The sequence below is a fragment of the Coregonus clupeaformis genome, chromosome 17 (genome assembly GCF_020615455.1).
Source record: "Coregonus clupeaformis isolate EN_2021a chromosome 17, ASM2061545v1, whole genome shotgun sequence".
In the NCBI taxonomy this organism is placed as follows: domain Eukaryota; kingdom Metazoa; phylum Chordata; class Actinopteri; order Salmoniformes; family Salmonidae; genus Coregonus; species Coregonus clupeaformis.
In genome coordinates this window covers 63,241,093-63,267,755 of record NC_059208.1, presented here as the reverse complement: position 1 = coordinate 63,267,755, position 26,663 = coordinate 63,241,093, and the positions used below count along the sequence as shown (strand labels likewise).

At 47.6% G+C, this 26,663-nt stretch overlaps 1 pseudogene; it reads left to right on the top strand.

Moving 5' to 3' along the window:
* LOC121585813 overlaps positions 1-26,663 on the top strand; it is a 99,974-nt pseudogene that overhangs the window by 46,779 nt on the left and 26,532 nt on the right.

Genomic DNA, 26,663 nt, shown 5'->3' with positions numbered 1-26,663 from the left:
TTAGCAGACGCTCTTATCCAGAGCGACTTACAGTTAGTGAGTGCATACATTTTTTCTTTTCTTTTTTTTTCATACTGGCCCCCCGTGGGAATCGAACCCACAACCCTGGCGTTGCAAACGCCATGCTCTACCAACTGAGCTACATCCCTGCTGGCTATTCCCTCCCCTACCCTACCCTGGACGACGCTGTGCCAATTGAGCACCGCGCCATGGGTCTCCCGGTCGCGGCCGGCTACGACAGAGCCTAGATTCGAACCAGGATCTCTAGTGGCACAGCTAGCACTGCGATGCAGTGCCTTAGACCACTGCGCCACTCGGGAGGCCAGCAAATGATACAAACCCCCCAAAAAATCAATTTTAATTCCAGGTTGTAAGGCAACAAAATTGGAAAAATGCCAAGGGGGGTGAATACTTTCGCAAGCCACTGTATATATATATGTGGACCATCTATATGTGTGTGTATATATATATATATATATATATATATATATATATATATATATATATATATATATATATATATATATATATATATAAAATCTTTATATATATGGACCATATTTATATATATATAGACCATCTTTTTAGAGTTCAAAAGGTACTCACGCTCAAACAACGAAAAGGAATAACCCAAATAGCAATTCTCTCTGCAACATCTTTGATATATTCTGTGTTTTACATTGTTTGTCCCAAGGTGGCGTGCAAGGCAGATTGTGAAGAACATCCCTCCGTCTGACATGGTGGAGGTGAGGGCCAAGATGGCTGCTCTGGGGGTCCCCTAAATGGGGAGAGGAAGGACTGGGGCTGTGGTGGGACCCTGGGACAGAGACTACCTGGCTAATGTGAGTCACTCAAACAGCCCAGCCTTGTATGTTCAGAAGTTTCACTCAGTTTCAAAATGGTTTTTTGTTATTTTGTGTTGGTTGGACACGACCTACATGAGGGCCAAACTACCAATCAGACTTCTCACATAAGATTACTTTCTACCCTCATGCCTTGTTTATGCTAATTTAGTCATTGGCCTGATTGGTCTAAAATCCTGATGAATGGAATGAGTATCTACTGTATGTCACAGAAACTGAAGAGGGCAACTTTCACAACAAAGTTTTTGAAACTTTCATATTCTGTCCTCATTATTTCACCCCAAGTACAGTTCTATAAAGAAACTCTAGAGGGAGCTGTATGTTGAAAAACCATCACAACACCGTACACACGCTCACCGTTACCCAGACCAGGATACAGCACATGGGGAGTTCCTGGAGATACAATGACATCATTCCGGAAGCATCCATCGTAGGCAGGAAGGAATGCTTGTGATAAACCACAAGGCCAGAAGATTGTGATTGGCTGAGTCAAAGGCGGTCACAATCAGTCCCATTCTAATGAGTCTCACTCACGACTCGTTAAAGTGTTAATCAAATTACGTTTGGTCGTTGTAGCCATGACAGGCCCCTCTGGGTACCGTGACTAGGGCTGGTCATGTTGGTCAGTCAATGAGGCAGTCAGTTGATCTTCTAGTGGCCTGTGACTAGGCTTGTGTCCCAAATGGCACCCTATTCCCTACATAGTGCACTACTTTTGACCAGAGTCCAATGGGCCTTAGTCAAAAGTAGTGCACTATATAGGGAATAGGTTACCATTTGGGACACAGTCTAGAACCTTGTTCAACGCCCTTCTGCCCCCCACCCATGTCATTATCTGAGCCAACAAAGACTTAACTGTGTATGACAACCGCCTCCAACCTCCCAATCTCCTGCTTTCAATTATCTACTCCTCTACCTCATCATCTCATTGACCCTTGCATCAGGTTAAGCTGAGTCTATCATGCTCAATCCATTGGTTTACACTACGGACCCTTCCACACATTAATTCCACATTCCGGACATTCTTGTACATTCACTATATAGAATATTTAGAATGTGAAATACTGTTATGCACTTCTTCCTATCTTCAAATCTCTCCGTGTTCTCATAAGCCTGTGGTGACGTATTCTGTGTAATAACAGAACTTTAGATTGTATCCTTTTACATATTGCTATTTCTTCAAATTCATATAAAGATTCACATTTACCGCAACCTTACGTGGGTAAATGCCTTGTACAGAACAGTACAGTACAACTACACTGCCATACAAACCATGACCCATCTCTGAATGCACCTCAAAGTCAGTGTCTAAATTAATTTCTCTCATGCTGTGGTGTTTGATCTGCTAGTCTCAGAACATCATTGACAGAGGCTGGGAAAGGTTATGAACAGTGTTATGATTAATGAGGAGATGTTATCCAGCTGGCATCAGGCAGACGGGGTCGTGTAATGTTATGGTTAATGAGAAGATGTTATCCAGCTGGCAGCAGGCAGACGGGGTCGTGTAATGTTATGGTTAATGAGGAGATGCTATCCAGCTGGCAGCAGGCAGACGGGGTCGTGTAATGTTATGGTTAATGAGGAGATGCTATCCAGCTGGCAGCAGGCAGACGGGTCGTGTAATGTTATGGTTAATGAGGAGATGCTATCCAGCTGGCAGCAGGCAGACGGGGTTGTGTAATGTTATGGTTAATGAGGAGATGCTATCCAGCTGGCAGCAGGCAGACGGGGTCGTGTAATGTTATGGTTAATGAGGAGATGCTATCCAGCTGGCAGCAGGCAGACGGGGTTGTGTAATGTTATGGTTAATGAGGAGATGCTATCCAGCTGGCAGCAGGCAGACGGGGTCGTGTAATGTTATGGTTAATGAGGAGATGCTATCCAGCTGGCAGCAGGCAGACGGGGTCGTGTAATGTTATGGTTAATGAGGAGATGCTATCCAGCTGGCAGCAGGCAGACGGGGTCGTGTAATGTTATGGTTAATGAGGAGATGCTATCCAGCTGGCAGCAGGCAGACGGGGTCGTGTAATGTTAGACCATCCATCAAGCTTACATACGAAACCAGAGCGTAGCGGTTAGGATGGTGAATCAGGCTAGTGTAATATATTGTGTAAACCCAAATTGCACCTTATTCCCTATATAGTACACTACTTTTGACCAGGGCCCATTGCCAGCAGCATACCACACTGCATCCAACTGCAGGCTTGCCTCTGAAGCTAAGCAGGGTTGGTCCTGGTCGGTCCCTGGATGGGAGACCAGAAGCTTCTAGAAGTGGTGTTGGAGGACCAGTAGGAGGCACTCTTTCCTCTGGTGTAAAAAAATATATATATCCCAATGCCCCAGGGCAGTGATTGGGGACATTGCCCTGTGTAGGGTACCGTCTTACCGATGGAATGATAAATGGGTGTCCTGACTCTCTGTTGTCACTAAAGATCCCATGTCACTTATCGTAAGAGTAGGGGTGTTAACCCCGGTGTCCTGGCTAAATTCCCAATCTGGCCCTCATACCATCATGGCCACCTAATCATTTCCAGCTTCCAATTGGGTCATTCATCCCCCTTCCTCTCCCCTGGAGCTATTTGCCAGGTCGTTGCTGTAAATGAGAATGTACTCTCAGTCAACTGACCTGGTACAATAAGGCTCTTTTCAAAAGTAGTGTACTTTAAAGAGAATAGTATGCCATTTGGGACCCATCTATAATGTGTGCCTTTGATTCCAGTTGAGGGACTGTCATCGGAGCAGCTCCAACTTCATACTATTCGCCGAAGAGCTTAGGAACAAAGATGAGTACAACCAGGGCATCTTCTCTGGATTCTGTAGGAAGGTATGAAAACAACCAGGTCATCTTCTCTGGATTCTGTAGGAAGGTATGAAAACAACCAGGTCATCTTCTCTGGATTCTGTAGGAAGGTATGAAAACAACCAGGTCATCTTCTCTGGATTCTGTAGGAAGGTATGAAAACAACCAGGTCATCTTCTCTGGATTCTGTAGGAAGGAATGAAAACAACCAGGTCATCTTCTCTGGATTCTGTAGGAAGGTATGAAAACAACCAGGTCATCTTCTCTGTATTCTGTAGGAAGGTATGAAAACAACCAGGTCATCTTCTCTGTATTCTGTAGGAAGGTATGAAAACAACCAGGTCATCTTCTCTGGATTCTGTAGGAAGGTATGAACACAACCAGGTCATCTTCTCTGGATTCTGTAGGAAGGTATGAAAACATAGCCTACTGTACTGTACTGCCAAGAGGAGTTTCTGTTGCTTTCACTTTCTCTCTCGTTGTTGTTCTTGTCTGTCGGTCTGTCTCTTTGAAAACCTTTAACTTCAGATCCAGACTTAGATCCAGACACAGTATGAAGAGGAGTTATGTGTAGGCACTCCAATATCAACTCAATAGGTTTAACCTTTTTGTCTTCACATAGAGTGGGGAAAAAAAGTATTTAGTCAGCCACCAATTGTGCAAGTTCTCCCACTTAAAAAGATGAGAGAGGCCTGTAATTTTCATCATAGGTACACGTCAACTATGACAGACAAAATGAGGAAAATCACATTGTAGGATTTTTAATGAATTTATTTGCAAATTATGGTGGAAAATAAGTATTTGGTCAATAACAAAAGTTTCTCAATACTTTGTTATATACCCTTTGTTGGCAATGACACAGTTCAAACATTTTCTGTAAGTCTTCACAAGGTTTTCACACACTGTTGCTGGTATTTTGGCCCATTCCTCCATGCAGATCTCCTCTAGAGCAGTGATGTTTTGGGGCTGTCGCTGGGCAACACGGACTTTCAACTCCCTCCAAAGATTTTCTATGGGGTTGAGATCTGGAGACTGGCTAGGCCACTCCAGGACCTTGAAATGCTTCTTACGAAGCCACTCCTTCGTTGCCCGGGCGGTGTGTTTGAGATCATTGTCATGCTGAAAGACCCAGCCACGTTTCATCTTCAATGCCCTTGCTGATGGAAGGAGGTTTTCACTCAAAATCTCACGATAAAAGGCCCCATTCATTCTTTCCTTTACACGGATCAGTCGTCCTGGTCCCTTTGCAGAAAAACAGCCCCAAAGCATGATGTTTCCACCCCCATGCTTCACAGTAGGTATGGTGTTCTTTGGATGCAACTTAGCATTCTTTGTCCTCCAAACACGACGAGTTGAGTTTTTACCAAAAAGTTCTATTTTGGTTTCTTCTGATCATATGACATTCTCCCAATCCTCTTCTGGATCATCCAAATGCACTCTAGCAAACTTCAGATGGGCCTGGACATGTACTGGCTTAAGCAGGGGGACACGTCTCGCACTGCAGGATTTGAGTCCCTGGCGGCGTAGTGTGTTACTGATGGTAGGCTTTGTTACTTTGGTCCCAGCTCTCTGCAGGTCATTCACTAGGTCCCCCCGTGTGGTTCTGGGATTTTTGCTCACCGTTCTTGTGATCATTTTGACCCCACGGGGTGAGATCTTGCGTGGAGCCCCAGATCGAGGGAGATTATCAGTGGTCTTGTATGTCTTCCATTTCCTAATAATTGCTCCCACAGTTGATTTCTTCAAACCAAGCTGCTTACCTATTGCAGATTCAGTCTTCCCAGCCTGGTGCAGGTCTACAATTTTGTTTCTGGTGTCCTTTGACAGCTCTTTGGTCTTGGCCATAGTGGAGTTTGGAGTGTGACTGTTTGAGGTTGTGGACAGGTGTCTTTTATACTGATAACAAGTTCTAACAGGTGCCATTAATACAGGTAACGAGTGGAGGACAGAGGAGCCTTTTAAAGAAGAAGTTACAAGTCTGTGAGAGCCAGAAATCTTGCTTGTTTGTAGGTGACCAAATACTTATTTTCCACCATAATTTGCAAATAAATTCATTAAAAATCCTACAATGTGATTTTCTGGATTTTTTCTTCTCATTTTGTCTGTCATAGTTGACGTGTACCTATGATGAAAATTACAGGCCTCTCTCATCTTTTTAAGTGGGAGAACTTGCACAATTGGTGGCTGACTAAATACTTTTTTCCCCCACTGTATCTGTCCTGGTTTCTGATTTTGGCTGCTTTGATCTCTGATGGTTTGATGGTTCTGATCTCTACATTAAAGATGCCATTGTAGAGCAGAATAAATACCTTCTCTCTCTCTCTCTCTCTCTCTCTCTCTCTCTCTCTGTCTCTGTCTCTCTCTCTCTCTCTCTCTCTCTCTCTCTGTCTCTCTGTCTCTCTGTCTCTGACTCTCTCTGTCTCTGTCTCTGTCTCTGTCTCTGTCTCTGTCTCTGTCTCTGTCTCTGTCTCTGTCTCTGTCTCTCTCTCTCTCTCTCTCTCTCTCTCTCTCTCTCTCTCTCTCTCTCTCTCTCTCTCTCTCTCTCTCTCTCTCTCAGATGAACAGGTTCAATAAAAGCACAGACCGAGCCTTGCTGATCACAGATAAACATATCTACAAGGAAGGGGGGTGAGTGAATGAGAGACGGAGGGAGGGAAGGAGGGGGGGAGAGAGTGAATGAGAGAGAGAGAGAGAGAGAGAGAGAGAGAGAGAGAGAGAGAGAGAGAGAGAGAGAGAGAGACGAGAGAGAGAGAGAGAGAGAGATAGAGAGAGAGAGAGAGAGAGAGAGAGAGAGACAGAGAGAGAGAGACAGAGAGAGATAGAGAGAGAGAGAGAGAGAGAGAGACAGAGAGAGACAGAGAGAGACAGAGAGAGATAGAGAGCGATAGAGAGAGAGAGAGAGAGAGAGAGAGAGAGAGAGAGAGAGAGAGAGAAGCAGGTCCGGCGTAGCACGTCCGTTGATCCGGTCAGGGTTCCATAGCCGCAGGCAGAACAGTTGAAACTGGAGCAGCAGCATGACCAGGTGGACTGGGGACAGCCAGGAGAATCCCAGTTGAGAGAGGGGAGCCGGCCAGGCAGAGACAGCAAGGGCGGTTCGTCGCTCCAGTGACTTGCCGTTCACCTTCGTACCCCTGGGTCAGACTACACTCAATCATAGGACCTACAGAAGTTATGAGTCTTCAGTAAAGACTTAAAGGTCGAGACTGAGTCTGCGTCTCACACATAGATAGGCAGACCATTCCATACAAATGTAGCTCTATAGGAGAAAGCCCTGCCTCCAGCAGGGCGGCCTGTGTACATGTAGGTATGTGCGGCAGGACCAAATCGGAGAGATACAGTGGGGAGTATTTGATACACTGCCGATTTTGCAGGTTTTCCTACTTACAAAGCAAAAATCCAGAAAATCACATTGTATGATTTTTAAGTAATTAATTTGCGTTTTATTGCATGACATAAGTATTTGATCACCTACCAACCAGTAAGAATTCCGGCTCTGACAGACCTGTTAGTTTTTCTTTAAGAAGCCCTCCTGTTCTCCACTCATTACCTGTATTAACTGCACCTGTTTGAACGCGTTACCTGTATAAAAGACACCTGCCCACACACTCAATCAAACATACTCCAACCTCTCCACAATGGCCAAGACCAGAGAGCTGTGTAAGGACATCAGGGATAAAATTGTAGACCTGCACAAGGCTGGGATGGGCTACAGGACAATAGGCAAGCAGCTTGGTGAGAAGGCAACAACTGTTGGCGCAATTATTAGAAAATGGAAGAAGTTCAAGATGACGGTCAATCACCCTCGGTCTGGGGCTCCATGCAAGATCTCACCTCGTGGGGCATCAATGATCATGAGGAAGGTGAGGGATCAGCCCAGAACTACACGGCAGGACCTGGTCAATGACCTGAAGAGAGCTGGGACCACAGTCTCAAAGAAAATCATTAGTAACACACTACGCCGTCATGGATTAAAATCCTGCAGCGCACGCAAGGTCCCCCTGCTCAAGCCAGCGCATGTCCAGGCCCGTCTGAAGTTTGCCAATGACCATCTGGATGATCCAGAGGAGGAATGGGAGAAGGTCATGTAGTCTGATGAGACAAAAACAGAGCTTTTTGGTCTAAACTCCACTCGCCGTGTTTGGAGGAAGAAGAAGGATGAGTACAACCCCAAGAATACCATCCCAACCGTGAAGCATGGAGGTGGAAACATCATTCTTTGGGGATGCTTTTCTGCAAAGGGGACAGGACGACTGCACTGTATTGAGGGGAGGATGGATGGGACCATGTATCGCGAGATCTTGGCCAACAACCTCCTTCCCTCAGTAAGAGCATTGAAGATGGGTCGTGGCTGGGTCTTCCAGCATGACAATGACCCGAAACACACAGCCAGGGCAACTATGGAGTGGCTCCGTCAGAAGCATCTCAATGTCCTGGACTGGCCTAGCCAGTCTCCAGTCCTGAACCCAATAGAAAATCTTTGGAGGGAGCTGAAAGTCCGTATTGCCCAGCGACAGCCCCAAAACCTGAACGATCTGGAGAAGGTTTGTATGGAGGAGTGGGCCAAAATCCCTGCTGCAGTGTGTGCAAACCTGGTCAAGACCTACAGGAAACGTATGATCTCTATAATTGCAAACAAAGGTTTCTGTACCAAATATTAAGTTCTGCTTTTCTGATGTATCAAATACTTATGTCATGCAATAAAATGCAAATTAATTACTTAAAAATCATACAATGTGATTTTCTGGATTTTTGTTTTAGATTCTGTCTCTCACAGTTGAAGTGTACCTATGATAAAAATTACAGACCTCTACATGCTTTGTAAGTAGGAAAACCTGCAAAATCGGCAGTGTATCAAATACTTGTTCTCCCCACTGTAGGTAGGAGCAAGCCCATGTAATGCTTTGTAGGTTAGCAGTAAAACCTTGAAATCAGCCCAAGCCTTAACAGGAAGCCAGAGGCTGGAGTAATATGATCAATTATTTTGGTTCTAGTCAGGATTCTAACAGCCGTGTTTAGCACTAACTGAAGTTTATTTAGCATTGCAGTAGTCTAATCTAGAAGTGACAAAAGCATGGATTATCTTTTCTGCATCATTTTTGGACAAAACGTTTCTGATTTTTGCAATGTCTCATTTTCATTTTAGCAGACGCTCTTATCCATAGCGACTTACAGTTAGTGAGTGCATACATTTTTCATACTGGCCCCCCGTGGGAATCGAACCCACAACCCTGGCGTTGCAAGGGCCATGCTCTACCAACTGAGCTACAGGAGATGGCCTAGCAGTGAAAGAGGCTGTATGATTCAATCTGTACTATTCTGACGCCCAACTACAGAACAGTACTACCTCATCACTGTTTAGCATGATGACCAACTACAGAACAGTACTACCTCATCACTGTTTAGCATGATGACCAACTACAGAACAGTACTACCTCATCACTGTTTAGCATGATGACCAACTACAGAACAGTTTAGCATGATGACCAACTACAGAACAGTACTACCTCATCACTGTTTAGCATGATGACCAACTACAGAACAGTACTACCTCATCACTGTTTAGCATGATGACCAACTACAGAACAGTACTACCTCATCACTGTTTAGCATGATGACCAACTACAGAACAGTACTACCTCATCACTGTTTAGCATGATGACCAACTACAGAACAGTACTACCTCATCACTGTTTAGCATGATGACCAACTACAGAACAGTTTAGCATGATGACCAACTACAGAACAGTACTACCTCATCACTGTTTAGCATGATGACCAACTACAGAACAGTACTACCTCATCACTGTTTAGCATGATGACCAACTACAGAACAGTACTACCTCATCACTGTTTAGCATGACGCCCAACTACAGAACAGTACTACCTCATCACTGTTTAGCATGATGACCAACTACAGAACAGTACTACCTCATCACTGTTTAGCATGACGCCCAACTACAGAACAGTACTACCTCATCACTGTTTAGCATGACGACCAACTACAGAACAGTACTACCTCATCACTGTTTAGCATGACGCCCAACTACAGAACAGTACTACCTCATCACTGTTCTGTACTTGGACTATGATGCCGTATCGTGTGTTATCTTATGACAGGGACGAGGCTATACAGCTCTGTACTAGCGCATATCACCCTGAGACTCTGGGTGATATGCGCTTGACACACGGTGTGTAACTGACAAGGATTTTAACACTTGTTTGAAAAGTTTAGAAAGGAAATTCGTACCCTGATCAGTTTGTATCACCTTAGGTAATCCAAAAGTTGAGAAGAATTTGATCAACGCTTTACTCACCACCGGAGCAGTAATCTTTCGCAGAGGAATGGCCTCTGGGTACCTGGTGGCCACACACATAATTGTCAACATAAACTGGTTACCAGATTTTGTTTTTGGTAATGGTCCAACACAATCAACCATCACATGTTCGAATGGTTCACCTATGGCCGGTATGGGACAAAGAGGCGCGGGGAAATAACCTGGTTCGGTTTCCCAACTACTTGACAGGTGTGGCAAGTCCGACAGAACTGAGCCACATCTTGTTTTAAACCAGGCCAAAAGAAATGTCGCAAAACACGATCATAAGTCTTGGTGACTCCCAGATGTCCGGACCACTGGTGATCATGAGCGAGGGATAAAACATTTTGTCGAAAGGCTGTAGGAATCACTATTTGGTAAACAGCATTCCAATCTCCGCCAGCGTCAACATGGGATGTCCATTTACGCATGAGGAGATTACCATCAATGAAGTATGCCATGTTTTTTCTTCTTTAGCTCGTCTTTTGAGACAACACTAGAAAAACATTTAGCCAGGCTAATGTCAACCTGTTGGTTAGCGATCAGCTGCTCACGAGTAACTGGTAACTGGATTGCACTACGTTTGACCAGAGCCATATGGAGAACCATAAAGGAAATAGGGTGCCATTTGGTACACACCTTGATGCGACACTGTATGTTATGGTATGACAGGGACTAGGGTCAGCCCTGTCCTGTGTAGTGCAGGCCAGGACAGATAGGACAGGGTGCCCTAGCCCCATTGTTCCAGCCCTGCAAGGCCTGACACTACAAGGTCATAGGCAGTACAGTAACATGTAGGCTGGTTGGTTGTAGGATTAACCTGTGTTATGTTTGCTTGTATTCATCCAGCCAGCTGTAAGAGGTTTAGCACCAACTCAACTCTCTCTCATGTTTGTACACTTACTCGCTCTCTCTCTTTTTCTATGTCTTTCTGTCTGTCTCTGTGTCTATCACTCTCTCTCTCTCTCTCTCTCTCTCTCTCTCTCTCTCTCTCTCTCTCTCTCTCTCTCTCTCTCTCTCTCTCTCTCTCTCTCTCTCTCTCTCTCTCTCTCTCTCTCTGTCTCTCTGTCTCTCTCTTCTCTCTCTCTTCTCTCTCTTTCTCTCTGTCTCGCTCTTCTCTCTTCTCTCTCCTTCCTCTGTTTAAATCTGACTGGGTCACTAATCATGACCTAATCTCTCCTAACACACACACATGCAGCATGGACAGAGAGGGAGTAAAGTAGCAGGCAGACATAAAACCCTGCAACTTATCCAGAACGCTGCAGCCCGCCTGCATAAAGTAACATTATCTTTAAGACCATGGTGCTTACCCTAGGAGCAGCAAGAGGAACTGCCCCTCCCCACCTTCAGGCTATGCTCAAACCCTACACCCCAAGCCGAGTACTCTGTTCTGCCACCTCTGGTCTCTTGGCCCTCCCACCCCTACGGGAGGGCAGATCCTGCTCAGCCCAGTCTTCTCTGTCCTGGCACCCCAATGGTGGAACAAGCTTCCCCCTAAAGTCAGGAAAGCGGAGTCCCCGCCCATCTTTTGAAAATGTCTGAAACCCTCCCTCTTTGAAGAGTATCTTAAATAACAGCCAGGCTCAGCCATTACCCTGGAGCAATTAGGGTTAAGTGTCTTTCTCAAGGGCACATCGACAGATTTTTCACCTTGTCGGCTCTGGGATTCAAACTACAACCTTTCGGTTACTGGCCCAACTCTCTAACCGCTAGGCTACCTGCTGCCATAAATGTGACTGTGCCGAAGAATGTTACCACTACACCACTGCTCTCTCTCTCTCTCTCTCTCTGTGTGTGTGTGTGTGTGTGTGTGTGTGTGTGTGTGTGTGTGTGTGTGTGTGTGTGTGTGTGTGTGTGTGTGTGTGTGTGTGCGCGTGCGTGCATGCGTCTTAGTCTGAGTGTGAACCTGTGTGTATGTGTCTGAGTGTGAACCTGTGTGTTTGTGTGTGTGTGAAACTATGTGTGTGTGTGTGTATGTGTGTGTGAACCTATGTGTGTGTGTAAACCTATGTGTGTGTGTGTGAAACTATGTGTGTGTGTGTGTATGTGTGTGTGTGAACCTATGTGTGTGTGTGTGAAACTATGTGTGTGTGTGTAACCCCCCCTGCCTCATTCTACCCCCCCCAGATGACAGGCCTGAGCGTCACTGCAGACGTTGACCAGATGGTGGTGCTACACACCTCCTCCCAGGATGATGTTCTTCTCTACATCCAGAGAGGGGAGCTGTGCCCCGACCAGGACTGCATCGGGGAGCTACTGGGAACGCTCATTGACCACTTCACACGGTCAGTGGCCACGGTCAGCGGGTGTTGGGTTGGGTAAGACCAAGCTGTGCTGGTTAAGCATTCACCGTAGTCAGTGACGACGTGTGTTTACATGGTCAAACCACCCTGAACAAGAATTGAGACAGGGATTGTGTTAGCATGGTCAAACCAGCCTGAACAATGATTGAGACTGGGATTGGGTTTGGGTTGAGACTACGATTGGTGTAGACTACAGCTCTTCAGGGCTTTTCACACTAGCCAACTGTTTCAAGACAAGCTGAGCTGGCCTGGTTATGCTTTCACCATAGTTGCTGGAACCGTGCTGAAAAAGACAATGTGTAAAGAAAATACCAGTCAGCCCGGTTTGTTGGGGTCAGCAGGATAGTGTGAATGGGGTATCAATGTCAAACTTCATTAAAAACTTTTCTTAGGGGCCTCCCGAGTGGCGCAGCGCTCCCAGGCTGTGTCACAGCCGGCCATGACCGGGAGACCCATGAGGCGGTGCACAATTGGCCCAGCGTCATCCGGGTTAGGGGAGTGTTTGGCCTGCCGGGATGTCCTTGTCCCATCGTGCTCTAGCGACTCCTTGTGGCGGGCCGGGTGCCTGCAAGCTGACTTTGGTCGCCAGGTGTACGGTGTTTCCTCCGACACATTGGTGCGGCTGACTTCCGGGTGAAGCGAGCAGTGTGTCAAGAAGCAGTGCGGCTTGGCAGGGTCGTGTTTCGGAGGACATATGGCTCTCGACCTTCGCCTCTCCCGAGTCCGAACGGGAGTTGCAGCGATGACACAAGACTGTAACTACCAATTGGATATCGAGAAAAAGTGTCAAACAAAACTCTTTACTTTTCTCAGATCTTTATTCTAAAGTGTATTTTGATAAGCCTGAATCTGATGTATGATTCATGATGAAATTAATCAATGCCATATTTAAATGTCTAATAATTTGTCATTGTCAGACTGATTTGCATGACCCAGCCCAGGCAGCCCTCCAGTGTTCAGGTCGTGTTTAGCATCAGCTTTCCATCTCCCAATCCTATCCTTAACCATTAGTGGGGGAAATGCAAAACTGACCTCAGATCAGCGTCACATCACCCTGCACCCCACCAGGCAGTTTTGAGGCCTGGCCAGCAGTCTCTCCACTAAGCCTATGGTCCTCCTGCAGTCTCCTCACTAAGCCTATGGTCCTCCTGCAGTCTTTCCACTAACCCTATGGTCCTCCAGCAGTCTCTCCACTAACCATATGGTCCTCCTGCAGTCTCTCCACTAACCCTATGGTCCTCCTGCAGTCTCTCCACTAAGCTTATGGTCCTCCAGCAGTCTCTCCACTAAACCTATGGTCCTCCAGCAGTCTCTCCACTAAGCCTATGGTCCTCCTGCAGTCTCTCCACTAAGCTTATGGTCCTCCTGCAGTCTCTCCACTAAGCTTATGGTCCTCCTGCAGTCTCTTCACTAACCCTATGGTCCTCCAGCAGTCTCTCCACTAAGCCTATGGTCCTCCAGCAGTCTCTCCACTAAGCTTATGGTCCTCCAGCAGTCTCTCCACTAACCCTATGGTCCTCCTGCAGTCTCTCCACTAAGCTTATGGTCCTCCTGCAGTCTCTCCACTAACCCTATGGTCCTCCAGCAGTCTCTCCACTAAGCTTATGGTCCTCCTGCAGTCTCTCCACTAAGCTTATGGTCCTCCTGCAGTCTCTCCACTAACCCTATGGTCCTCCAGCAGTCTCTCCACTAACCCTATGGTCCTCCAGCAGTCTCTCCACTAAGCTAATGGTCCTCCTGCAGTCTCTTCACTAACCCTATCGTCCTCCAGCAGTCTCTCCACTAAGCTAATGGTCCTCTAGCAGTCTCTCCACTAACCCTATGGTCCTCCTGCAGTCTTTCCACTAACCCTATGGTCCTCCAGCAGTCTCTCCACTAAGCTTATGGTCCTCCTGCAGTCTCTCCACTAAGCCTATGGTCCTCCTGCAGTCTCTCCACTAACCCTATGGTCCTCCAGCAGTCTCTCCACTAACCCTATGGTCCTCCAGCAGTCTCTCCACTAACCCTATGGTCCTCCTGCAGTCTCTCCACTAAGCCTATGGTCCTCCTGCAGTCTCTCCACTAAGCCAATGGTCCTCCTGCAGTCTCTCCACTAAGCCTATGGTCCTCCTGCAGTCTCTCCACTAAGCCTATGGTCCTCCAGAAGTCTCTCCACTAAGCTTATGGTCCTCCTGCAGTCTCTCCACTAACACTATGGTCCTCCTGCAGTCTCTCCACTAAGCCTATGGTCCTCCTGCAGTCTCTAACAGCACCCATCCCAAATGGATTAGTTTCCTAAGTCTTGATCCTCAAATCCAGTCAGGGCTATGCTGACTTACTGACTTAAAAACACCAGAGACCTTCCCCCTACTTCTTCTCATTGTACTGTCTGTTAGTTTTCTGTTCTAACCTCTGAATCGTCATTTACACTATCCAAATATAGTCTCATATAATATGTGCTGTAGATACAAATTCCTCATGTCCATTAGTCCATTATTTATCACTCATGTGTCTATATCGTCTCACATACTGTAGATAAATGGCAGGCCTGTGTGGGATACAAGATCAGTTTTGTCTGTGCAGCAGCCTGCCACCTCATGAATGTGCTGGTATCTTGTGCATTTTCTCACAATATAGATGGACAGAGACCCCCTGGGGAGAGGCTTATAGGACCACGGCCAGCTGGTCGGAAGCTGTACCAGGCTGAGTTTGTGTATGTGTGTGTGTGTGTGCGTGTATGTGTGTGTGTGTGTGTGCGTTTCTGTGTGTGTGTGTGTGTGTGTTTGTGTGTGCGTTTCTGTGTGCGTTTCTGTGTGTGTGTGTGTGTGTGCATTTCTGTGTGTGTGTGTTTCTGTGTTTGTGTGTGTGTGTGTGTGTGTGTGTGTTGTAATGAGAGACATGCTCCTGGTGGTGAGTCTATGGGTCTGGATTTGTGTTGGGGAAGGGAGTCAGTCAGTCAGTGACACAGGGTCCATACAGCAGCTGTGTGTCTCTTGCTGCTGATCGAAGCAGCGGGCGTCGAAGGGAGCGTTAGAGCGGTGGCCATTGAGAAAGGCTAATCAGTGTACCGGTCCATCTGCCTGCGTGACCTCTGTGTGCCTTTGTGCCACCATCTAGGGTTCATGACCCCTACCGGTTCTCATCAAAAGGGAGAATTGGAGACTTTGAGTCGGGGGCTTGGGGGGTTGCCGACTACAGAAGTGTGTGTGAGGGGGTGAGTGTGTGTAAGCATGTGCGAGGGGGTGGAGGAGAACGGCAGATGACAATACAAACACCTTATTATTCCCCCTCTCTCTCTCTCTCTCTCTCTCTCTCTCTCTCTCTCTCTCTCTGTCTCTCTCTCTCTCTCTCTCTGTCTCTCTCTCTCTCTCTCTCTCTCTCTCTCTCTCTCTCTCCATGTCTCTCTCTCTCTCTCTCTCTCTCTCTCTGTCTCTCTCTCTCTGTCTCTCTCTCTCTCTCTCTTTCTCTCTCTGTCTCTCTCTCTCTCTCTCTCTCTCTCTCTCTCTCTCTCTCTCTCTCTCTCTCTCTCTCTCTCTCTCTCTCTCTCTCTCTCTCTCTCTCTCTCTCTCTCTCTCTCTCTCTCTCTCTCTGTCTCTGTCTCTCTCTCTCCCTCTCTCTCTCAGTCTCTCTCTCTCTCTCTCTCTCTCTCTCTCTCTCTCTCTCTCTCTCTCTTCTCTGTCTCTGTCTCTCTCTCTCTCTCTCTCTCTCTCTCTCTCTCTCTCTCTCTCTCTCTCTCTCTCTCTCTCTCTCTCTCTCTCTCTCTCTCTCTCTCTCTCTCTGTCTCTCTGTCTCTCTCTCTCTCTCTCTCTCTCTCTCAATTCAATTTCAATTTAAGGGCTTTATTGGCATGGGAAACGTGTGTTAACATTGCCAAAGCAAGTGAAGTAGATAGTAAACAAAAGTGAAATAAACAATAAATATTAACAGTAAACATTACACTCAGAAGTTTCAAAAGAATAAAGACATTTCAAATGTCATATTATGTATATATACAGTGTTGTAACAATGTGCAAATAGTTAAAGTACAAATGGGAAAATAAATAAACATAAATATGGGTTGTATTTACAATGGTGTTTGTTCTTCACTGGTTGCCCTTTTCTTGTGGCAACAGGTCACAAATCTTGCAGCTGTGATGGCACACTGTGGTTTTTCACCCAGTAGATAAGGGAGTTTATCAAAATTGGGTTTGTTTTCGAATTCTTTGTGGATCGCTGTAATCTGAGGGAAATATGTGTCTCTAATATGGTCATACATTTGGCAGGAGGTTAGGAAGTGCAGCTCAGTTTCCACCTCATTTTGTGGGCAGTGTGCACATAGCCTGTCTTCTCTTGAGAGCCAGGTCTGCCTACGGCGGCCTTTCTCAATAGCAAGGCTATGCTCACTGAGTCTGTACATAGTCAAAGCTTTCCTTAAGTTTGGGTCAGTCACAGTGGTCAAGTATTCTGCCACTGTGTACTCTCTGTTTAGGGCCAAATAGCATTCTAGTTTGCTCTGTTTTTTTGTTTGTTCTTTCCAATGTGTCAAGTAATTCTCTTTTTGTTTTCTCATGATTTGGTTGGGTCTAGTTGTGTTGTTGTTGTTGTTGTCCTGGGGCTGTGTGGGGTCTGTTTGTGTTTGTGAACAAAGCCCCAGGACAAGCTTACTTAGGGGACTCTTCTCCAAGTTCATCTCTCTGTAGGTGATGGCTTTGTTATGGAAGGTTTGGGAATCGCTTCCTTTTAAGTGGTTATAGAATTTAACGGCTCTTTTCTGGATTTTGATAATTAGCGGGTATTGGCCTAATTCTGCTCTGCATGCATTATTTGGTGTTTTACGTTGTACACGGAGGATGTTTTTGCAGAATTCTGCATGCAGAGTCTCAATTTGGTGTTTGTCCCATTTTGTGAATTCTTGGTTGGTGAGCGGACCCCAGACCTCAGAACCATAAAGGGCAATGGGTTCTATAACTGATTCAAGTATTTTTAGCCAGATCCTAATTGGTATGTCAAATTTTATGTTCCTTTTGATGGCATAGAAGGCCCTTCTTGCCTTGTCTCTCAGATCGTTCACAGCTTTGTGGAAGTTACCTGTGGCACTGATGTTTAGGCCGAGGTATGTATAGTTTTTTGTGTGCTCTAGGGCAACGGTGTCTAGATGGAATTTGTTTTTGTGGTCCTGGCAACTGGACCTTTTTTGGAACACCATTATTTTTGTCTTACTGAGATTTACTGTCAGGGCCCAGGTCTGACAGAATCTGTGCAGAAGATCTAGGTGCTGCTGTAGGCCCTCCTTGGTTGGTGACAGGAGCACCAGATCGTCAGCAAACAGAAGACATTTGACTTCAGATTCTAGTAGGGTGAGGCCGGGTGCTGCAGACTGTTCTAGTGCCCTCGCCAATTCGTTGATATATATGTTGAAGAGCGTGGGGCTTAAACTGCATCCCTGTCTCACCCCACGGCCCTGTGGAAAGAAATGTGTGTGTTTTTTGCCAATTTTAACCGCACACTTGTTGTTTGTGTACATGGATTTTATAATGTCGTATGTTTTTCCCCCAACCCCACTTTCCATCAATTTGTATAGCAGACCCTCATGCCAAATTGAGTCAAAAGCTTTTTTGAAATCAACAAAGCATGAGAAGACTTTGCCTTTGTTTTGGTTTGTTTGTTTGTCAATTAGGGTGTGCAGGGTGAATACGTGGTCTGTCGTACGGTAATTTGGTAAAAAGCCAATTTGACATTTGCTCAGTACATTGTTTTCACTGAGGAAATGAACTAGTCTGCTGTTAATGATAATGCAGAGGATTTTCCCAAGGTTGCTGTTGACGCATATCCCACGGTAGTTATTGGGGTCAAATTTGTCTCCACTTTTGTGGATTGGGGTGATCAGTCCTTGGTTCCAGATGTTGGGGAAGATGCCAGAGCTAAGGATGATGTTAAAGAGTTTAAGTATAGCTAATTGAAATTTGTGGTCTGTATATTTTATCATTTCATTGAGGATACCATCAACACCACATGACTTTTTGGGTTGGAGGGTTTGTATTTTATCCTGTAGTTCATTCAATGTAATTGGAGAATCCAGTGGGTTCTGGTAGTCTTTAATAGTTGATTCTAAGATTTGCATCTCTAAGATTTGCATTTGCATCTCTCTCTCTCTCTCTCTCTCTCTCTCTCTCTCTCTCTCTCTCTCTCTCTCTCTATCTCTCTCTCTCTGTCTCTGTCTCTGTCTCTCTCTCTCCCTCTCTGTCTCTCTCTCTCTCTCTCTCTCTCTCTCTCTCTCTCTCTCTCTCTCTCTCTCTCTCTCTCTCTCTCTCTCTCTCTCTCTCTCTCTCTCTCTCTCTCTCTCTCTCTCTCTCTCTCTCTCTCTCTCTCTCTCTCTCTCTCTCTCTCTCTCTCTCTTTTTCATCAACCCTTTCTGCCAGGAAGTCAGTCCCAAGACAACTAGAGTCATCCCCCAGTCAGGCCTCTTCTCACATGGCTGTGGAGAATGGTTTGGTCTTAGAGGGAGAGTGAGAGAGTGAGTCAATGGAGCAATTGTGCTACCAGTCTGTTTCTCTCTGCCCCCGAGACAAACATTGATACTTATTATGTGTGTGTGTCAGTGAGAGAGCAGAGCTGTTTCAATCTGGGTCAATGGGGTCAGTATTAGTGGTAAACCAGGTGAAATGTCTCCACTGAAGAACGGCTGTCTGGTTTACTTTCTTCCTACATCCCTCTCTCTTTCTCTCTACAGAGCACATTCCTCCTCTTCCCTCTCTCTTCCTCCTCCATCCCATCACTCTTTCTTGTTGTATACCCCCTCCCCTCCCTCTCTCTCTCTCTCTCTCTCTCTCTCTCAATTCAATTCAATAGACTTTATTGACATGGCAAGTAAAATTACTTACATTGTCAAAGTATACATATGACAAAAATGGTGGGACCAACAGCAATAATAATAGTAGTAGTGGAAATGGGATTACCATTAGCAGCAACTACAACAACAATATTAATGAGAATAACAATACATTAAAGCAATAGTAGTCGACCAATCTCAACATGACTGAGAAGACACATTACATGCTATGAAAGCCAAAACAAAACAGGAAATATTATTGACATTACATTACACTTTTCACTGGCTGTCCCTCAGGTTGTGGCAGGAGGACACATATTTGGCTGCCAAAATTGCACATTTTGGCTTTTCACCCAATAAATATTAGATTTTTTCTTCCTCTTTTATAGTTTCAAATTCTTTGTACTGAATGATAATTTTGGGAAAAAAAGATTCTCTTAGGTCTGAGTATTTGTCACAGTGTAATAGGAAATGCAGCTCTGTCTCTACCTCTCCCCGGGGGCAGAGTGAGCACAGCCTGTCCTCTCTGGGCAGCCAGGTTTGCCTGTGACGACCGGTCTCTATAGCCAGACTGTGCTCACTGAGTCTGTACCTAGTCATTGTTTTCCTCAGTTTTCTATCAGTCACAGTGGTCAGATAGTCTGCCACCATGTACTGTCTGTTTAGAGCCAAATAGCATTTATTTAACCTTTATTTAACCAGGAAGGGCTCATTGAGATTTAAAATCTCTTTTTCAAGAGCGTCCTGGCCAAGATAGGCAGCACCAAGTCATTACAAAAAATTACAGACAGACAACATGAAAAACTACAAGTAATCTAGTAAAAACCATTCATGAATTCACAAGAGTATAACAATATAAAAAACAGCAAATTAAAAACTGTCATGAGCCCTCTCACTCCACCGGGTTACCACCTTAATTGGTTTCCACTATCTTCCACTCTGCTCACCTCCCTCTCTCTACTCAGCCTAACTAGCTCCACCTGTCCCTGCTCTGCTCGGCTCTAATTACTCTGCCAGCTGCGCTGCATTACCCACTAACCTCTCCCAGTATTTAAGGCCCTGTCTTTCAGCTCTCCGGTGTCAGATCGTCTGCAAAGCTCACACCCGGAACCTGTTTGCTCGCGCTTCTGGCTCACCCTGGTTTTGTGACCCCGGACCTGCCTGTTTATTGGATACTCTTCTGCCTTAGGAGATCCAGACCTGCTTCTGCCATTCCGACTCCTGACTACTCTTCAATCCCGGTAACTCTGACCAGCCTTCTGCCTTGCTACTACGTATTTTGGATTCCCTTGAACTGTACTGCTGCCTGGTTTTATTCCGCCCTGTTGTGTCTGTGTCTCCCCCCAGGACTTCTGGACCACCCACCACCGGCTTCATAGGACGCATCGCTGCCACTGGGGGGGCACAGACCCAGCGCATTGGACGGGATCCCTGTTACCCCTGGAGCCTTCATTCACTCCCTACTTCCCTTTTCCCTTAAGTTTAATAAACTTTCTGGTGTGACGCAATTGTGGTCCTCTGGTCGTCTGTCTGAATCGTGACAGTACGATCTGACCATTATGGACTCAGCGCACACTTTCCCCGACATGGAAACCGATGAGCATGAGCAGCAGTTCCAGCAGCAGCAACAACAACTCGCCATGCTCATTCAACTCCTCACCAACCTTACCCCAGCCAGTCTGCCCACCAGCCCAGCCCCCGAGTTACCTGCCCCGGTCATTGCAGCCGCTGCTCCGAACCCAAGATTGGAAACCCCGAGCGGTTCAACGGCGATTCAACCCAGGTCCGGCCATTCCTGACTAGCTGCCGACTTCAGTTCTCCTTGCAGCCAAGGACCTTCGCCACGGAGGGGGCTAAAGTTGGGTATGCCATCACTCACCTGACGGGCCGAGCTCGACTCTGGGGAACAGCAGAGTTCGAACGTCAAACCCCCGCATGTGCAACCTTCGACCTGTTTGCTGAGGAGATGCTGAAGGTGTTTGACCTGGATTCACCCACCGCAGAGGCGTCTCGTGAACTGTTCAGTATTCGACAAGGCAGACGTACAGTCGCAGACCATTCCATCGACTTCCGAACCCTGGCTAGACGAAGTTCTTGGAACACACCACCGTTGGTGGACGCGTTCTTCCATAGTTTGGCTGACTATATCAAGGACGAGTTGGTCTCCCATGAACTGCCTTCCACTCTTGATGAAGCCATCGCACTGACTGTCAGGATCGACAGAAGGATACAGACCCGTCGTCGTGAGAGGGGGCGCCAAGGTCCACCTACTACCGGCATTCGGAGAGATCCGACTGGGCTCCTGTCAACTACTGCCACTCACCCAGGTCAGCTTGATCAGTCTGAGCCTATGGAGATTGGGCGAGCCTCCCTCACTCCTGCAGAGCGCCAGCGCCGCTTCACCTCAAACCTCTGCCTCTATTGTGGAGGTGATGGACATCGTGTGGTAACCTGCCCTTTAAAGGGCCGAAGCTCACCGGGCGTAGGGGGAGTCCGGTCGAGTTCAATGACCATCCAGTCCTCCGACCGCAAACCCCTGCTGCAAGTTCACCTCCGCCTCTCTGACTCAACTCACACCCTGGCTGCTCTGGTGGATTCTGGCGCCGAAGCCAACATAATGGACGTCAAGCTGGCACGCCAACTGGGACTGGAGAACCTCCGTTTGACACCTCCTATTCCTGCCCGGGCACTGGACGGACACTTACTCGGATCGGTCACTCATGTCACGGCCCCGGTCTCGATGGGTCTGTCCGGAAACCATCAAGAAACTATCCAGTTTCACCTGCTCCCCTCTCCAGGCCAACCCCTCATCCTGGGTTACCCATGGCTCCGCTCGGCACAACCCTCAGCTCGACTGGGTGACCGGGGTGATCAGGGAGTGGGGAGAGGACTGCCACCGAACCTGCCTGCTTGCTGCCGCACTACCCCCTCGGCCAGTACCTACTAACTCCGCTCCGGACCTCTCCAATGTCCCAGAATGCTACCATGGTCTCAGAGAGGTGTTTAACAAAGCAAGAGCCACATCTCTGCCCCCTCACCGACCGTACGACTGTGCCATCGACCTCCTCCCTGGAACAGCTCCTCCAAGGGGTCGTCTTTATTCGTTGTCTGCTCCTGAAAGAAAGTCCATGGAGGACTACATCAATGGCTCTCTGTCCGCAGGATTAATCCGTTCATCTTCATCTCCTGCTGGTGCTGGCTTCTTCTTTGTGGGGAAGAAGGACGGATCTCTTCGCCCCTGCATCGACTACAGGGGACTCAACGACATCACAGTGAAAAACCGTTACCCTCTGCCTCTGCTCACCTCTGCTTTTGAGTTGCTCCAGGGAGCCACTGTTTTTACCAAGTTGGATCTCAGAAACGCTTACCACCTAGTGCGGATCCGGGAGGGAGATGAATGGAAAACCGCATTCAATACACCAACAGGCCACTACGAGTATCTGGTTATGCCTTTTGGCCTCACCAATGCTCCTGCTGTGTTCCAGGCTCTAGTGAATGATGTACTGCGGGACATGTTAAACAAGTTTGTCTTCGTTTACCTGGATGACATCTTAATTTACTCCAGAAACCTGTCTGAACACACCCGCCATGTCCAGCAAGTCCTTCATCGTCTTCTGGAGAATTCCCTCTACGCCAAGGCAGAGAAATGTGAGTTTCACGTCAAGACAGTGGCCTTCCTGGGGTACATAGTGGCAGAAGGAAGTATCCAAATGGATCCTGCCAAAGTATCAGCAGTCACTTCGTGGCCAGTTCCGGAGAACAGAAAGAAGCTGCAACAGTTTCTGGGGTTTGCTAACTTCTATAGGAAGTTTATCCGGAACTACAGTACCGTTGCTGCCCCTCTCACTGCTCTAACCAGCACCAAGCAACCCTTCACCTGGACCCCAGCAGCCGACAAAGCCTTCAGTACCCTCAAGGTGAGGTTCACCTCCGCTCCCATCCTCCAGATGCCTGATGTGGACCGGCAATTCATTGTGGAGGTGGACGCCTCGGATGTGGGAGTTGGTGCTGTGATTTCTCAGTGGGCTGCGGAGGATAGGAAGCTCCATCCCTGTGCCTTTTTCTCACGTCGGTTGTCCCCCTCTGAGTGCAATTACGACATAGGGAACCGTGAGCTGCTGGCTGTGAAGCTTGCCTTGGAGGAGTGGCGTCACTGGCTGGAGGGGTCCACCATTCCATTTCTCGTTTGGACCGATCATAAGAACTTGGAGTACATCCGCACGGCCAAACGGTTGAACTCCAGGCAGTCCCGCTGGGCCCTGTTCTTCACCAGGTTTAATTTCACTCTGTCATACCGGCCTGGATCACGCAACACCAAGCCAGACGCCCTCTCCCGTCAATTCCAGAAGGATGACACCCCCTCCAAGGACCCTGTGTCGATTCTGCCAAGTCCCTGCATCGTTGCAGCTCTGACCTGGGCTGTTGAGGAACAGGTGCTGGAGGCTCTCCGTAACCAGCCAGGTCCCAGCACTTGCCCAGCTGACCGCCTTTTTGTCCCCGAAGACCTGAGGTCCCAGGTCATTCAGTGGGGACATGACTCCCGCCTAGCTTGTCACCCTGGCTCCACCCGCACTTACAACCTGCTCGCCCAGAGGTTCTGGTGGCCCTCTCTGAGGAAGGATGTACGGGAATTCGTCCAAGCCTGCCCCATCTGCAACCAACACAAGTCGTCCTGCCAGCCCCCAGCCGGATTGCTGCAGCCCCTGCCTGTGCCCAGACGTCCCTGGTCTCACATCGCCCTTGACTTTGTCACGGGGCTGCCCCCTTCAAGTGGCATGACCGTCATTCTCACCATCGTTGACCGTTTCAGCAAGATGGCACACTTCATTCCCCTCCCCAAGCTCCCAACCGCCAAGGAGACCGCCCAGGTGGTCCTGGAACACGTCTTCCGGATCCACGGACTGCCAAGGGATGTTGTTTCTGACCGTGGTCCACAATTCTCCTCCGCTTTTTGGAAGGAGTTCTGTCACCTGCTGGGAGCCACAGTCAGTCTGACTTCCGGATTCCATCCCCAATCCAATGGGCAGTCAGAGCGGGCTAATCAGGAGCTCGAGAAGGCACTGCGATGCATGACTTCACGCAACCCCCACTCCTGGTCGCAGCAATTGACATGGGTGGAGTACGCACACAATTCTCTGACCTGCTCTGCCATCGGTATGTCCCCTTTCCAATGTGTTTATGGATACCAGCCTCCTCTATTTGCCAGCCAGGAGGAGGAGGTTACTTGCCCATCTGCACTTGCTTTTGCCCGTCGATGTCGCCGCACCTGGTCACAAGCCCGAGCCACACTCCTCAGGTCCGTTGCCAGCTACACTACCGGGGCCAACCGTCGGAGAATTCCTGCTCCCACCTACCATGTTGGTCAAAGGGTGTGGTTGTCATCGAAGAACCTGCCACTCAGGGTGGAGTCGCAGAAGCTGGCACCTCGGTTCATTGGCCCATTCCCTATCATAAGAGTGATTAGCCCAACTGCTGTCCGGCTCCAACTGCCTAATTCCCTGAGGGTGCACCCCACTTTCCATGTGTCTAAGATTAAGCCCATCCATGAGAGTCCGCTGGTCCCTGCTGCGCCTGGTCCTCCTCCTCCACGGCTCGTCGATGGTGGTCTGGTTTACACCGTCCGCCGCCTGCTTCGGTCCAGACGGAGGGGTAGGGGTCTCCAGTACCTCATTGACTGGGAGGGCTATGGACCTGAGGAAAGGACCTGGGTGCCAGCTAGTCGGATTGTGGATAGGACTCTCATCACCGCTTTCCACCAACGGCATCCTGATCAACCTGCAATCCGTAGGGGCCGCCCCAGAGGGGTCCCTAACCGTCCGGCCCGCTCGGCTTCCTGTCCTGTGCCTGATCCTGTCTCGGGACCTGTCCCATCTCCCGACCACGGCCCTCCGGCTTCCTCCGAGGATGAGGACGTTCACTCGGACCGTTCGGAGGAGTTCTAGCCCTCCTCCGGCTCCCCTCCTCCCGCCCGGCGTGGTGTTGCTCTTGGGACTTCTGGGGCCGTCCCTTGGGGGGTTCTGTCATGAGCCCTCTCACTCCACCGGGTTACCACCTTAATTGGTTTCCACTATCTTCCACTCTGCTCACCTCCCTCTCTCTACTCAGCCTAACTAGCTCCACCTGTCCCTGCTCTGCTCGGCTCTAATTACTCTGCCAGCTGCGCTGCATTACCCACTAACCTCTCCCAGTATTTAAGGCCCTGTCTTTCAGCTCTCCGGTGTCAGATCGTCTGCAAAGCTCACACCCGGAACCTGTTTGCTCGCGCTTCTGGCTCACCCTGGTTTTGTGACCCCGGACCTGCCTGTTTATTGGATACTCTTCTGCCTTAGGAGATCCAGACCTGCTTCTGCCATTCCGACTCCTGACTACTCTTCAATCCCGGTAACTCTGACCAGCCTTCTGCCTTGCTACTACGTATTTTGGATTCCCTTGAACTGTACTGCTGCCTGGTTTCATTCCGCCCTGTTGTGTCTGTGTCTCCCCCCAGGACTTCTGGACCACCCACCACCGGCTTCATAGGACGCATCGCTGCCACTGGGGGGCACAGACCCAGCGCATTGGACGGGATCCCTGTTACCCCTGGAGCCTTCATTCACTCCCTACTTCCCTTTTCCCTTAAGTTTAATAAACTTTCTGGTGTGACGCAATTGTGGTCCTCTGGTCGTCTGTCTGAATCGTGACAAAAACATTAACAGGTCAGGGAATCAGCCTCAAAATCCTTCATCAGAGATTTAAAAACACCAATCGGGACAAGTTCTTCCAGTTTAAAATTATTTTGTAAGGTGTTCCAAGACAATGGCGCAGAGTACATAAAAGACCTTTTACCAAATTCAGTTCGGACATTTGGAACAGTTAGCAGGATAAAGTCCAGTGAACGAAGAGAGTACCCACCACATTTCTGAACAATAAAAATGCCCAAATAAAAGGTAGTAAACCCAAAATGGCTTTGTAAATAAAAGTATACCAGTGACTGAGCCTACGAGTGACTAGAGAAGGCCAGCCAACCCTGGTATACAAAGTACAGTGGTGCGTAAGGGTTTTGCAGTTTAAAATAAATCTCAAAGTACCATGATAAAGAGTGTCAATTGATCTCAAACACTGAGCGGAAGCATTCATATATAAAATATCCCCATAGTCTAGTAAAGGCATAAATGTAGCTGATACTAGCCTCCTTCTGGCTTCAAAAGAAAAACAGGCCTTATTCCTAAAATAAAATCCCAATTTCAGCTTCAATTTTTTTGTAAGTTGTTGAATATGCAATTTAAAAGAGAGGCCGTCATCAATTAGAATTCCAAGATATTTATATGAGGTTACAACCTCAATCTCCTTGCCCTGACAGGTAGTAACAGGTGAAAGGTTCAGAGGTCTATTTCTTGCATTAGAAAACACCATTAGTTTAGTTTTGTCAGTATTGAGGATAAGCTTCAATTGACACAAGGTATGTTGAACAGTATAAAAAGCCGTTTGCAAGTTCTGGAAAGCTTTTGTAAGAGATGAGGCACAACAGTAAATAACAGTATCATCAGCATAAAAATGAAGTTGTGCATTTTGGACATTTTTGTCTAAATCATTAATATAAATAGTGAATAAGAGAGG